A 15960-nucleotide genomic window follows, 5' to 3' on the forward strand; every position below is an offset into this window, starting at 1 on the left:
GTGCTGTTAGAGTTATATGTCACTTCGCTCTCTGATATTTTGTGGTTGGCCCCGCCCCCTGCAGCAGCCATTAAAGCTCACAGCTTTAATGCTAGTAGCTCACAAAGTAGAATTTTTGCTCACAAGACTCCAAAGCTGAGAGGGAACACTGCCTGTGAGGTAGGTGGATCTGAGAGAGCTCTTTCGAGGACTGCTCTTGAGAGAACAGCTCTGAGAGAACTTGTGACTGACCCAAGGTCACGCCACCAGCTGCATACTGCATGTGGAGGAGTAGGGGAATCAAACCCGGTTCTCCCAGATTAGAGTCCACGCTCCAAACCACTACACCAAACAGTGCCTCTGCTAGTGTTTAGTGGTTTCCAAGCTTGCACCTTCACCTTTGGTAAGGAGGCAACACTCAGGGGACACACGAACCAAAGGAGAATGTGGGTGGCACGGGTGAACGCATTCGCAGACACGTGGAGCCACATTTCTCACGGCAGACGGCTTTTTCAGAGCGGGTTAAGACCTTGGGGGTGCTCATGGACCCTGCCTGGCTAGCCATTTTGTGATTGCGCCCACCACCCTGTGTAGGCATTCCAAAAATGCCTGCAGGCTCAAAAAGGTTGGGGAGCCACGTATCGTATGAGCCTTTTGAGAGAGGCAGCGAGAGAACTGGTGTGAGGTGCACACAGGTTCCCATGGAAAGGGCCTTGATTTCATGGATGAGGTCATCTGTGTGATGGGGGGGGGAGCAGAAGGTGTGGTTGCTTCTTCTCCAGACAAAGACCCCAGCAGGCACGGGTACTGGGACCCCTTGGCTTGCCAACCTCCAGGTGGGGCCTGGAGGTCTCCCAGAATGACAACTGAACTCGAAATGAGATAGGTCAATTCCCCTGGAGGAAAAAGAAAATCTGTTTTGGAGGGTGGATTGTATGGCATTAGGTCCTGCGGAGGTCCCTCTTCTCACCCTCCCGAGACTCTACCCCCCAATCTCCAGGAATCCCTCAACCAGTGTTCCCTCTAAGCTCAGTTAATGTGAGCAAGGTCTCCGTTTTTTAGCCTCCAGCTCACACATTTTTTGTCTCAGCTCAGGAAGGATGGCTCCCGAGCAACCTGCTTTTTGCAGTAGCCAAATGGCTCGCTCACAACTTTAATGCCAGTTGCACACAAAGTAGAATTTTTGCTCACAAGACCTCACAGCTTAGAGAGAGCATTGCCCCCAACCCTGCGTTGGCAACCCTAGGAACAGGACTGACCCCATTTGCATACTCAGAACTTTCAAATCCTTTCCCTTTAGTCCTCCCCCCCCCATTCGTGTGCATTTTCTGTAGGCCGTCGTCTGCAAAAGTATGTCGGGCCACCACCCCCTCTGGTCGGGCTCAGCTGGGGTTCCGTATCGAAGCAGCCATAAAGACCCTGGGCTGGTTGATTTCATTCCCCAAAGCAAACAGGAAGCCCTAAAATGTCAGAAAGCTTTGAAATGTTTTAATAATGGGATTGATTTTTTTTTTTAAAGAATTAAGGCGCTTGTCAATAAGCACTTTAACCAGGGCAATTCCCTCCCCTTCCAAAAACAACAGCAGCGGCAGCAGAGGGGGGACTTTGGCTCCCGTTCCCCTTGAAAAAGCAAAGTTCGTTAATTGGCTTTTAATCTGAGAAGCCGAGCTGCTTGTTTGGAGCCAGCGTTGAATCATAATACGGGATAATGTCTTGCCTTTGAGTGATGAGTTATTTGATCTCCGCATGGCAGCGACGCTGGCCCCCATCTGTGTTTGAGAATCAGGTGGGAAGGGCTGGGCGTGTTGGCACTGCACCCGGCCAGGGGAACAGCTGCTTTTAAAATATATATATATATTATTTCTTCCAATGATAATTTGAAATAAGACCAGGAAATGGTTGGCTTTTTGTCTCTGTGCTCTGGGGTGTGTCGAGCGAAGCGAGGTGGCGCTTGAAGAGAAACATCAAACCACGGAGGAGGTTGGGGCGCCGTACCTGGTGAAAGCGGTGTCCCGGAACGGGTGACGAGAAGTTGCCACAAACCCTTGCGCTCGTATTTGGTTATGTTCTGAAAGTACAAAGTCTTGTTCTTCACGCTGTCATCTTTTGGGCTGTGAAGCCCCCCGGGCTGCTTGTTTCTCTCTCGCTCGCTCGCTCTCTGGTTTTCTAAATCTGCTTGACTGGAATCAATAAAGGGACGGGAAGGCGGTGTCTTGGCAGGTGTGGAGTAGGCCGCTTTGAAGTAATGGGTCTACTCGAAGGCACGCTGACAACCTCCTAGCTGAGTTGCCCCAGGCACAGACTTAGGAGTCTTGGCCAGAGAACTGGCCCGGCAAGAGCCAGTCCACCTGAACAAGTACCTGGGGCAAAAAAACAGCAGGGCGAGCACTAACACGCCACAGGGATTCACCTGGTGTCTGGCTCTCGGCAGCATGGGAGGAGATGGGCACTGCAGCTCTGATCATCGCTGGCCCGGTTTGAGCAAAGTCCTACAGGGCTCGCTGGTGTCCACCGGGGGACATTTGCTGCCTTTGTCACAAATCCGGAAGCTGCAGCTAGTGCAGAATGCGGCAGCCAGGCTGCTGATGGGTCTCTCTAGGCGAGACCATATCCGGCCTGTGCTGAAGGTGCTGCACTGGCTGCCAATAGCATACTGGATTCGCTTCAAAGTGCTGGTTCTTACCTTTAAAGCCCTCTATGGCCAGGGTCCGGCATACCTGAGGGACCGCCTTTCCTCATATGTTCCCCCAAGGGCACTACGGTCGGAGGACCAACATCTTTTGGTTACCCCAGGGACGTCAAACTCGCTGTGACCAGGGCCAGGGCCTTTTTGGTGGCGGCTCCTACCTGGTGGAATGAGCTCCCGAAGGAGATCCGGGCCCTGCGGGACCTTGTGCAGTTCCACAGGGCCTGCAAGATGAAGCTCTTCCACCAGGCTTTCGAGTGGCAGCATTGTCTTGGAACTTGCTTTGTTGTTCTGGGTCCATCTTCCAGAACCCATCTTGGAATTATGAACTTTCAGAGCACCGGCACTTTATTGTAATGTTGTATTGTTTTATTCTGCTTTTAACTGTTTTATCATGGTTTTGTGCCCTTATTGTTAGCTGCCCTGAGCCCGTTGGGGAGGGCGGGATATAAATTTGAATAATAAATAAATAAATCTTCGGAGAAGGCCACAGGTGTGCCCTGAACTGGCACTGAACACAGGCTTCGTGTCATCACTAGGGTTCCAGATCTGGGTTGGGAAATACCTTGAAATTTTTTTGAGGGGAGGAGCCTGGGGAGGGCGGGGTTTGGGGAAGGGAGGGACCTCAGCAGGGTATACTCCTTCACCCAAAGAGTGATTACCATATGGAATTCACGGCCACAGAAGGTGGTGGCAGCTACAAGCATGGACCGCTTCAAGAGGGAGTTAAATTAACACATGGAGCAGAAGTCCCATCAGTGGCTATTAGCCACAAGGTATAGATAAGAACTCTCAGTCTGGGGCAAGGGATGCTCTGTATTCTTGGTGCTTGGGAGGGGGCAACAGTGGGAGGGGGCAACAGTGGGAGGGCCTCTAGTGTCCTGGCCCCACTGGTGGACCTCCTGATAGCACCTGGTATTTCTGGCCACTGTGTGACAGAGTGTTGGACTGGATGGGCCATTGGCCCGATCCAACATTGGCTTCTCTGATGTTCTTAAGTCCACCCTCCAAAGCAGCCATTTTGTCCAGGGGGACAGATGTCTGTTGTCGGGAGATCAGTTGTACCAGCAGAAGATTTCCTGGTGTTCCCTTGAGGTTGGCAAACCTAGTTGTCACTGAGCTTGTTGAGGTGGCTGTCGTGCACCTCTTCCATACTTCTTGGGTTGACGTATTGATGGTGCAGCCCTGTGAGCATGTCCTGAACTCTCGCAGGGTGGGGGAGAGGTGGAAATGCAATGAATTAAAGCTAAAGTCTCTGTGAACAAGTGACAAGTTGAATCTCTGGTTAAGACATCCTCTATCTGTATCAGAGCGAGCTTAACCTCTGATGCTCATGAAATATAGAGAAACAAGAGATCCAGGTGAGGCCATGTGTGTGTGAAGGGCTGTCTGGTCTTAGCCAACTTATGGCAACCCCATAGGGTTTTCTAGGCAAGAGACTAACAGAGGTGGTTTGCATTGCCTTCCTCTATACGGTAACCCTGGACTTCCTTGGTGGTCTCCCATCCAAATACTAACCAGGACTGATCCTGCTTAGCTTCTGAGATCTGATGAGATTGGGCTAGGCTGGGCCGTCTAGGTCAGGGCAGGTGAGGCCATAGGCTAGTGATATTCATTCAATGTCTCAGGAGCCATGGATGGCTCTTTGACACACTTGTGTCTCTTCTGGGCATTGTTCCCCAATATCGCATCTCCCCCATGCTTCAGGAAAGTGGGTAAGGTCCTCGTATCATAGAATCATAGAGTTGGAAGGGACCTCCGGGGTCATCTAGTCCAACCCCCTGCACAAGGCAGGAGATTCACAGATACCTCCCCCTCCACACCCCCAGTGACCCCTGTTCCACGCCCAGAAGATGACAAGAAAAACCTCCAGGATCCCCGGCCAAACCAGCCTGGAGAACAATTGCTTCCTGACCCCATAGTGGTGATCGGCATTTCCCCGGGCGTGTAAGAAAGGGCCACAAGAACTAAGCACTGAGGCAACCCTTCCTGCCCTCCCTCTCAGGATCTGCCTAAGTTCACAGAATCCACATTGTTGTCAGATGGCCACCTAGCCTCTGTTTGAAAACCTCCCAAGGAGAGCCCACCACCTCCCGAGGAAGCCTGTCCCTCTGAGGAACCACTCTAACTGTTAGGAAGTTCTTCCTAATGTTTAGCCGAAAACTCTTCTAATTTAACTTCAACCTGTTGGTTCTGGTCCGACGTTCTGGGGCAGCGGAAAACAACTCTCACTTGTATGGTGGGGCCTACCATAAGTGTTAGGGAGATGCCCTAATTGTTGTATCCATCACAGTAGAAAACGAAGAAGGTGAAGGTCTATGTGTGTTCTGAGCAGGGGTCATTTCGTAGAAAAAGAGGTGCAGGAGCTCATTAGCATAACTTATTTGCATATGCCACACCGGCTGACATCACTGGAAGTGTGTCAGAAGGCGGCAACACCCACCGCTCAGGCTCCACTGGACTATTTTGGATTGCTAACTATGGGAGGGGGGGGACACGTGCAGATCTGTCCTCACAGAAAAGGGAGAGCTTGTACCTGAATAAAACTTGGTCTTAAAGGTGCCACTGGACTGTTTTGGGCCGGGGGGAGCTCTGCAACTTACCTGGCTGCTTCTTGCTCTGACTGAGGGCTGCTGGGAGCAGGGGGCGGGGCTTATTGCATGTGCCCACCCCCTGGGCTCTTTACTGCCGGAGCTCCGCTCCTGTGCGCTCCTGCAGGAAGTGACCCCTGGTTCTGAGTTGTGATATTGGAAGGGTTCCCCATCACGTACACTGAAGAACCTTCTGCCTCTGTATGTTAAGACCACACCAAACATTCACCCTGGCTTTGATTTCTCCTGTCTCTCTCTGTGTTTCCGTTTCCCAGAAACTCCCTCGGCGGAGGTTTGGCTTAATTTTCTTTTCTTTTCTTTCTTGCAATGGGTCACAGCTGTTGCTCTGGGGTTGTATCAGCCGTCTTCCTTTCTGTTCACCTTACGTGACCCGGGCCAGTCGGAGATAATGTAGTGAATGTAAAGATAAGCGCAAGAAAAAGACCTCCAGAGACAAGCCTTGTGTTTGCCGTCCTGTGAATGTAAAGAGGCTGTGGCTCTGTATAGCCAATCAGATCTGAGCATGCCAGGTTGCTGAGGACAGCCAGTAGAAAATGCGGGAAGCGCTGGGATCCCTGATAGTCTGCACTGTGAATGAGTGAATGCTTCCATGGTCTTTTGTTGCTGCATGTGGGGGGAAAGTACAGACTAAGTGTTTCCATTCAACTTATCTATAGTACATAAAGGTAAAGGTAAAGGTTCGTTTCCCAGAAACTCCCTCGGCGGAGGTTTGGCTTAATTTTCTTTTCTTTTCTTTCTTGCAATGGGTCACAGTTGTTGCTCTGGGGTTGTATCAGCCATCTTCCTTTCTGTTCGCCTTACGTGACCCGGGCCAGTCGGAGATAATGTAGTGAATGTAAAGATAAGCGCAAGAAAAAGACCTCCAGAGACAAGCCTTGTGTTTGCCGTCCTGTGAATGTAAAGAGGCCGTGGCTCTGTATAGCCAATCGGATCTGAGCATGCCAGGTTGCTGAGGAAAGCCAGTAGAAAATGAGGGAAGCGCTGGGATCGCCGATAGTCTGCACTGTGAATGAGTGAATGCTTCCGTGGTCTTTTGTTGCTGCACGTGGGGGGAAAGTACAGACCAAGTGTTTCCTTTCAACTCATCTATAGTACATAAAGGTAAAGGTTCCCTTGCTTGAAAGCCAGTCGAGTCCGACACTAGGGTTGTGGTGCTCATCTCCGTTTCAAAGCTGAAGAGCCAGCGCACATATGCACCCATTTTTCACTATATCAGATCAGTTTGGGGGGTTTGCCGAACTGGAGGATCTGGGGTACTGTTTAGTTTGAAGCGTGGAACAAGAATGTATGAAAACTGGGTTTGAATCCTCACTTTGACATGGAACTTCCCGGGTGACCTTGGACCAGCCATTCTCAGCCTAACCTACCTCACAGGGGTATTATGAGGATAAATGAGGAAGGGGCATATCTCGCACTCAGCGCCTTGGAGGAAGGACAGGATAAAAATGTACTAGATTCGTACTGTGCAATCCACTCAAATAGTTATTTGGGATAGCCAGGGGTCATTTCCTGCGGGAGCACACAGGAGCGGAGCTCCAGCAGTAAGGAGCCCAGGGGGCGGGCACATGCAACAAGCCCCGCCCCCTGCTCCCAGCAGCCCTCAGTCAGAGCAAGAAGCAGCCAGGTAAGTTGCAGAGGCCCCCCCCCGCCTTCAGGTACAAGCTCTCCCTCCTCTGTGAGGGCAAATCTGCACATCCCCCCCCCAATACCTAGCAATCCAAAACAGTCCAGTGGCACCTTTAAGACCAAGTTTTATTCAGGTACAAGCTCTCCCTCCTCTGTGAGGACAGATCTGCCCCCCCCCCCCCCCAATAGCTAGCAATCCAAAACAGTCCAGTGGAGTCTGAGTGGTGGGTGTTGCCTTCCAACACACTTCTGGTGATGTCAGGGTGTGTGGCATATGCAAACAAGTTATGCAAATAAGTTATGCTAATGAGCTCCTGCACCTCTTTTTCTACAAAATGACCCCTGGGGATAGCTGTACACTTAGGGCACCAATGAAACCGGGAATACTGGGGAACAACTCTAGAATTGCATCCTTTGGGGCACTGCAAAGGATTCTGGGACCTGCCTCTTGGCGTCACTGGCCTGATCTATCCTTACAGATGAACATATGAAGCTGCCTTATACTGAATCAGATGCTTGGTCCATCAAGGTCACTATTGCCTACTCAGACCGAAAGGGGCTCTCCAGGTCTCAATGCTCCTTCTAAGCTGCGGAGTCTTGTGAGCAAAAATTCTACTTCGTGACCTACAGGCATTAAAGCTGTGAGCGAGCAATTTGGCTACTGCCTAAATTAGTTTGCTCTGGAGCCATCCTTCCTGAGCTGAGACAAAAATGGGTGAGCCAGAGGCTAAACAGCCTTGAGCTAGCTCACACTCACTCAGCTTAGAGGGAGCACTGATCCAGGATCTCGCTCCGAGGTCCTTCACATCAGCTCCCAGGCCGAGACCTTTCACATTACCTCCTGCCTGGTCCTTTCAACTGGAGAGGCCGGGGATTGAACCTGGGACCTTCTGCATGCCGCACACAGGTTCTTCCACTCAGCCACAGTCCCTTCCTAAGTCTTGGTCTCTCTGATGTGATAGAGAAGGGTTTTCTTTACCCCCTAGCTCCATTGTTTCCCTCAGCCAGAATAGAATAGTCAAATGAAGGTGTCTCACGCAGATGCACTTAATTCGCATGATTTATTCCAATGGGATGAGTTTCTTCTTTCTGGACACGCTGGGTGGGTGTGGTGGGGCGGGGGTCAACCCGTTGCATGTCTCTGAACCTGGTCCGCCGTCCAGGACGTGCCGGTGACAAGGTTGCAAAGAGAGAAGGGGGTCACTCTCCTGGCCGTGAGCCGCGCTCGGATCGATCAAAAGCGACTGGGCTTTTCATCTAGTCTCCGCTGAGCTCTGAATATTTCATAAGGTTCCTAAAATGGGCCGGGCCGCTCGGTTGGAACACGTCTCCCTCCGGTCCTGCTTTTGCTTTCTGGGAAGTCTGGGGCCGGGTTTTTGCCTCACCCCAGCTTGCTTTCAGATGGCTGTGAGCGAAGCGGGAATGCTCGTGGCCTGCGTTTTTCTAATTGAGTCCCGGTGTTGGCTTCAGAAGGCCTTTTTGCTGCAAACGGATGTTTCTGCAGTAGAGGAACAATGACCCACCCTTCCCTTTCATGGCCTCCGTTACGTGGCTTGGAAGACTGCAGATGATTTTTGGGAAAGTGTCATAGCGGAAAATAAACAAGATCGCCTCTCAAATAATTCCTATTGAACCGGATCTTACTTCAAATACAAGAAACACCTGACTCACATACAGCTATAACGAACTTACCTTGATTTTGCTGGCAGAGGTAGCACAATTATCAGCACCTCTTACCTCTTTATTGGTTGACAAATGTTCTAAAATGGCAACGTAGTTTAACGGTTGAATAACAGGCTCCGATGCAATTTGATCCTTCTCTCTTGTTGTTGCTTATTTCATGCTTTAAATGTTTATTGTTGTAAATGATTATTTAAAAATGAATTAAAAAAAACCCAAAAACCTGCAGGCCGGCCAGAGATGAAAGTGGCTCCAAGCTTGTACAGAGCCAGCATGGTGTAGTTCAGGGTTCCCAAGTACCTACCGCGAATCGGCGGGGGACACATGATTTCCCGCTGGAACATTCCTGCCTGTAACATATCCGCGTTGCACTATGCCATCGCCCAGATGCAGGGGTCATTTCCTGCGGGAGCGCACAGGAGCGGAGCTCCGGCAGTCAGGAGCCCAGGGGGGCGGGCACATGCAACAAGCCCCACCCCCTACTCCCAGCAGCCCTCAGTTGGGCCACGAGGAGCAAGAAGCAGCCAGGTAAGTTGCAGAGCCCTCCCCCCAGCCCGCCTTCAGGTACAAGCTCTCCCTCCTCTGTGAGGTTAAGTGTGCGGACTCTAATCTGGGAGAACCGGGTTTGATTCCCTACTCCTCCTCTTGCACCTGCTGGATGACCTTGGGCAAGCCATAGTTCTGTCAGAGCTGTCCTTGAAAGAGAACAGTTTCTGTCAGCCCCACCTGCCTCACAGGGTGTCTGTTGTGGGGAGGGGAAGGGAAAGGAGTCTGTAAGCTGCTCTGAGATGCCTTTGGGTAGTGAAGGGTGGAGTATAAATCCAATCTCCTCCTCCTCCTCCTCCTCCTCCTCCTCCTCCTCCTCTTCTTCTTCTTCTTCTTCTTCTTCTTCTTCTTCTTCTTCTTCTTCCCACCCCACACCAGATAGCTAGCAATCCAAAACAGTCCAGTGGAGCCTGAGTGGTGGGTGTTGCATTCCGACACACTTCCGGTGATTTCAGGGGGTGTGGCATATGCAAATAAGATATGCTAATAAGTTATGCTAATGAGCTCCTGCACCTCTTTTCCTATAAAATGACCCCTGCGGGCCAGATGTGACGTCAGCACGCTGGGCACGTTGCCGGGTGGCGCTCTGGCAATGGGACTGAAAACTCGATGGTACCATTGAGTTTTCAGCCCCATTGCTAGAGCATCACTCGGCTACGTGCCTACGTCACATCTGGGCAACAGCATAGTGCAGTGTGTGTGTTTTCCCCGCGGGAATGTTCCCACCAAGAACTATGTGTCCCCCGTCGATTCGTGGTAAGTACTTGGTAGCCCTAGGTCCCCAGTGTGGTACCTGTGGTTGGGGTGGTGCCCGCCAACCTCTTTCCTGGCACCCACCAAGTGTTTTTAGAAAGTAGATGGGACCAGGTAGGACTTTGGCCTAACGAGGCTTCTGATTGGCCACTGGAGATTTGATTGGCTGTGGAGGTTTTGGGTTTTTTTAAAATATTGTTTCAGCAGCAGCTGCCACCACAGCACAAAAATCTTCACTGTGTACTGGAAGGGAAGCTGCGGCAGCCATTTTGTGGCTGGCTCCACCTCCTCCAGCAGCCGTTTTGTGACGGCACTCACCACACCGTGTCAGAATTCCAAAGGTTCCTGCTGGCTCAAAAAGGGTTGTGCATCACTGAGATAGTGGTTAGAGAGGAAATGGTTTGTGAGTCCTGGGTTCAAACCCTCCGTCTGCCATGATGCTTCTCATCTTAACCTATCTGTTAGGGTTATTCTGAGGATTAAGCAGGGGGGGACTATATCTTCGGCTGCCTGAATAAGGGCGTAAGAGAAGCCATAAGGTTTCTGGACAGCCAGTTTGGTGTAGTGGTTAAGAGCACGGAATCTAATCTGGGGGAACTGGGTTTGATTCCCCACTCCTCTATTAGTGTGGCCTTGGGTCAGTCAAGAGCAAACTAATTTAAGCAGCAGCCCAATCACTCACTCACAACTTTAATGCCAGTAGCTCACAAAGTAGAATTCTTTGCTCACAAGGCTCCACGGCTTAGAGGGACCATTGATGGTGACCCCGTAGGGTTTTCAAGGGAAGAGGTGCACAGAGGGGGTTTGCCATTGCCTGCCTCCACGTCACCACCCTGGTATTCCTTGGTAGTCTCCCATCCAAATACTGACCAAGGCTGACCCTGCTTAGCTTCTGAAATCTGACAAGATATGGCCTGCTTGGGCCGTCCAAACCAGGGGGAAAAATTGAACAGAGGTGTTTTGCTTTTGCCTGCTTCTGCACAGAGACCCTGGACTTCCTCGGTGGTCTCCCATCCAAGGGCAACCCTGCTTAGCTTCCACGATCTGACAAGATCGGACTAGCCTGGGCTATCAAGTATGACTTGCTGCATGAAATGCTTCCAAGGGCATTGTTCTGCATTGCTTAAATAGGCGGACAGTAACTCACCGAACAGGCTCTCCACCTGCTCTCGAACAGCTGAGCTGCTTGACGAAAAACCCATTCCCTGCGAACAGCTGCAGAATATTGAAGGACAGGAGTTGTCCAGGTGAATGAAGTCACCCTTTTCAGCACCTTTAGGGGCCCTGTGAGAAATTCGATTTTATAACCGCCCCCCACCACACACACACGAACGCACGCACGCCACTAAAAATCTCCAGCAAATAGATCTTTTGTTCTGCGGGGGCTCTCAGCGTTGCAAAATGGAACATTAAGGAATTAGCATTGTAAAATATTGCGATCAAACTTTATTATGCTGTTTCCAAACCTCAACAGCTGTTCCATTTTCTCCCCCGCTTCTCTGATGGGGTGACAGTCGCATCATTCTGTTGTGCAAGAAAAGAAAGAAAAGGGGGGGAAAAGGCAAGCTGATTAAAAAATAATTCCCATGGGTGTAATCATTTGGCAATAATAAAAATTACCGTTGCTTTGAGTGTCGGTTTTCTGCTGTGATCTCTTCCCCCCCCCATAAGTGGGGACGTCTCTGCGCTGGGAAGGGCAGTGAGAATACTGCGCTGGGGCTTGTGGGTGTCCCGCAAGAGAACATCAGGTCTGCCACAAGAACTAACGGGATGGAATAATCAAAAGCTACTGAAAGCCCAAAGTATCCATTGACAGGATGCTGGCCTGATAGTTAAACTTGTTGGGTGAAGAACAGTTCTGCTGCGCCTCTGCATTCAATCGGATTGTATCTTTCAATCACAAGTTGATGCAGGGAGATGGCAAAATTGCCTATCCTTCAAGGAGGCTGTCCGTTGCATCTCTGTATGAGTAGTTTCTTTGGGTTTGCTCCCTTCTCATCAGAAGTGGAGATGTGGGAGATCATATTTCCCCTTTTACTTCTATTTTTTTTTTTTTTTTTGCTATGTGGCCCTGGGGAAGCCCGCTTTTAGATCAGAGCCACTGTACTGCAGAAGGGCTGTTGATCTGTGACTTTCCTAATGCCGCTGTACACCCTGCTAGGGAAAAAACAAGAACGTTTTTTGAAGAGCAGAGATTGAATTTATGCCCTGCCCTTCGCTACCTGGAGGAGTCTCACAGCGGCTTACAATCTCCTTTCCTTTCCCCTCCCCACAACAGACACCGTGAGGTAGGCAGGGCTGGGTGAGCTCTTTTGAGAACTGCTTGTGAGAGAACAGCTCTGAAAGAACTTGTAACTGGCCCAAGGTCACACTAGCAGCTGCATGTGGAGGAGTGGGGAATCAAACCCGGTTCTCCCCGATTAGAGTCCACCACTATGCCAAACTGGCTCTCTTTCCCCCGTCTGTTGTGTTTAAGTATTTCTATCCTACCGGTCTACTTAATCATGACTGTGGCTAACAATGGAAAATCAAACAAGATTTCTTTTTAAAACAAGGATTAAAACAAAAATAAATAGAAGCAAAACTACAATAAAACAGGATTAAAGCTTTCCCTGAAAAGCAATAGAAACAAAATATACTCCACTAAAAGCTCTGGAGAATAAAACTGTATTAACCTGGGACCTAAACACCATTGCTGATCCAAGGTTCTAGGGAAGGCCATTTCACAACTGGAAGCCACCACTGAGAAGGCCCTGTGCTCACAACTGGAGGCCACCACGAAGAAGGCCCTATCTCTGCCCACCACCTGTCTGACCTTTGTAGGCAAAGACACTCAAAGTAGGGCCACCAATATAGAGGTTAAAATACTGGCAGGTTTACAAAGGAGTCAGCAGTTCTTCAGAGAGCTGGTCCCGAGCTGTAGCAAGAATGTGTAGGTCCAAACAAGCAATTTCTTGGAAACCAGCTGTTAGCCGGTGAAGAGCTTTTATAATGGGGAAGAGTCTTTTCTCATTGAGGAATATGCGTGCGGTGTCCCATTGAAATGCACAGCAGTATTTGACCCTCAATTTTGGCAGAACTTGGGCCCCTGTGGAGAAGCAGAGGTTAACCTTGGTCCCGGTCACACGGAAGGTTTTGGCCCAGGAGAGGGATGGATCGGGGGCACAGCAAACGGGCGCGATCTCACCGCAACATCTGGGAAGCGGCGCGCACCCATCCCCAATCCGTCCCTAAAGCCGGAAAACCCGCTGCAAAAAAGAACCTCCTACAGAGGAGGACTTACCAGGAACGCCGCATCAAGCGCGGCTGTGGGATCGCCGGTGCGCCCGTCGTCTGGAGCAATCCAGGTTTCCGGCTGAACTGTGCATGCGCACACATGCGCAGTTCGGCTGCTGCACTCTGCCTTCAGTGGCTCCCCCCTGCCGGCATGTGATCATGCCGGGAAGGAACTGCGCGGCGGCTCAGGGGATCTATGTTATCCCGCCGCCGTGTGACTCTTTTGGTGTGGCTTTCAAAAGCACTTTGCCCATGCTCCCCCCCCCCCGTGTGGCAGGGGCCCCTGTGTCTCCCAGCCTCAGGGCCTCGATCCAGTTCATAGTGTCTGTGTGGGTTATGTGCAGGGGCTCTGACACTATTAAAAAGTAAACCTTTTTTTGGATGCTGAATGAGATATTCCTATATTTTGTGTTTGGAGTGGGGGAAATATCTTATGGTGGACAGAATTCTGGGCTGTAGTGTGAGGTGATAGGGTTGCCAACCTCCAGGTTCAGGCTGGCGATCTCCTGGAATCACAACAGATCTCCCGACTGCATAAATTGTTTTTGCTTCTTTGTTTCAAGCATTCCCACTTCTCTTCCAGACAGTGGCTGCTTCCAGAAGGTAGACTGCCTGGCATTATGCCCTAACAAGTCCACCCCCCCACCCCCCGGTCCTTAAACCCCACTTTCCCAGGCCACACCCTCAAATATCCAAGTATTTCCAAAGCCTGGAGTTGGCATCCCTAGGTGGGCGGCAATGGGGCTGCTGTGCCGTCGTTTTAAAGCTGTCTATTGGTTTCTTAGGGCTTCACTTGGCTTTTCATGGGTTACGTGCTTCCCTCAGCCTGTTTGCCAGAGACTCAGCTAAGCAGTAACTTCAGGGTGGAAACTGGGGCTGCCTTTGTCCTTCCTCTAAGCCAGGTGTGGCCACAATTGCTTAACGTAAGGTCTCCCAGCCTCAGGGCCTCGATCCAGTTCATAGTGTCTGTGTGGGTTATGTGCAGGGGCTCTGACACTATTAAAAAGTAAACCTTTTTTTGGATGCTGAATGAGATATTCCTATATTTTGTGTTTGGAGTGGGGGAAATATCTTATGGTGGACAGAATTCTGGGCTGTAGTGTGAGGTGATAGGGTTGCCAACCTCCAGGTTCAGGCTGGCGATCTCCTGGAATCACAACAGATCTCCCGACTGCATAAATTGTTTTTGCTTCTTTGTTTCAAGCATTCCCACTTCTCTTCCAGACAGTGGCTGCTTCCAGAAGGTAGACTGCCTGGCATTATGCCCTAACAAGTCCACCCCCCCACCCCCCGGTCCTTAAACCCCACTTTCCCAGGCCACACCCTCAAATATCCAAGTATTTCCAAAGCCTGGAGTTGGCATCCCTAGGTGGGCGGCAATGGGGCTGCTGTGCCGTCGTTTTAAAGCTGTCTATTGGTTTCTTAGGGCTTCACTTGGCTTTTCATGGGTTACGTGCTTCCCTCAGCCTGTTTGCCAGAGACTCAGCTAAGCAGTAACTTCAGGGTGGAAACTGGGGCTGCCTTTGTCCTTCCTCTAAGCCAGGTGTGGCCACAATTGCTTAACGTAAGAGCCACATAGAATAAGTATCAGATGCTTGAGAGCCACAAGACACGAACACATGTCACACACACGTTCTTATTGAAAAGATATGTAATTTTGCTTTTTATTAACATTAAATGAGACTGCCAAAAATAAAAACAAAATGGGGAAAAGCAGATATTGATAATAATATCTATTCGTCCAATGATGGCCCCGGTCACACGCGAATTTGCCGCGCAAAAGGCACAAATAGTGGGAGGATTTTCGGGGCGCGATCACACCGCAACGTCTGGGAAGCGTAGCGCACCCGTGGCCAACCCGTGGCATGCCGGCGAAGATGCGCCGTTAAAAAGTACCGGCAAAGATCTACTAGGAAATAGTTTGCCACGGGCTGCAGATGGACTCGTTCAGTGTGATCACGCCGATGCGCGCCTGTTCCCTCCGGCCGCCCTCTTTGCAGTGCGCCGAAGGACGAAGCCCCGGTGCGCTGCCGTCACGTCTGATCGCATAATGGCGGATCAGAATGTGACAGCGCAAATAGCCACGCCTCCCCCCCCCCCGCGTTTTCCAGCACGTGTGGCTGGGGCCGATATTTATTTTTTTGGCTAATGATATTTATTTGTTTAAGAAAGAAAAAGAGAGAGAGGTGGGAAGAAAGAATGACAGAGGTGGAAAGAAAGAGATAAGGAGAGAGAGAAAGAGAGAGACAAAGGAGGCAAATCGATGGGGGAGGGATGAAGGAAGAGAGGCAGAAAGAAAGAGAGAGAGCAAATGGATGGGGAGCAATGTCCCCTCTAAACTGTGGAGTCTTGTGAGCAAAAATTCTACTTTGTGAGTGACCGGCATGAAAGTTGTGAGCGAGTGATTTGTCTACTGCATTAATTAGTTTGCTCTGGAGCCCATCCTTCCTGAGCTCAGACAAAAAAGTGTGAGCTGGAAGTTAAAAAACTATGAGCTAGCTCACACTAACTCAGCTTAGAGGGAACACTGATGGGGAGCCTCCTGGCGTGTGAAAGAGCCGCATGCAGCTCCCGAGCAACAGTTTGGCCACCTCTGTTCTAAGCCCAGTTCCTTGCAGCCCAGGCACGTGGGGCATTCAGTCTCCTCCCAGCACCCCATTGTACTTTCCGTGTTTGAGTGACGGGCTGGACTTTGTAGTCAGGGGGTGGGGCTGGACAGGAGGATCCTTTTATCCACTTGATGACTGGCCGGGGCAGTGAGGCTTTAGCGGCGGCCACCTGCACAGAGAATGGACAAAAGAA

Source organism: Gekko japonicus, unplaced genomic scaffold (genome assembly GCF_001447785.1).
Source record: "Gekko japonicus isolate JY-2015 unplaced genomic scaffold, Gekko_japonicus_V1.1 scaffold305, whole genome shotgun sequence".
In the NCBI taxonomy this organism is placed as follows: domain Eukaryota; kingdom Metazoa; phylum Chordata; class Lepidosauria; order Squamata; family Gekkonidae; genus Gekko; species Gekko japonicus.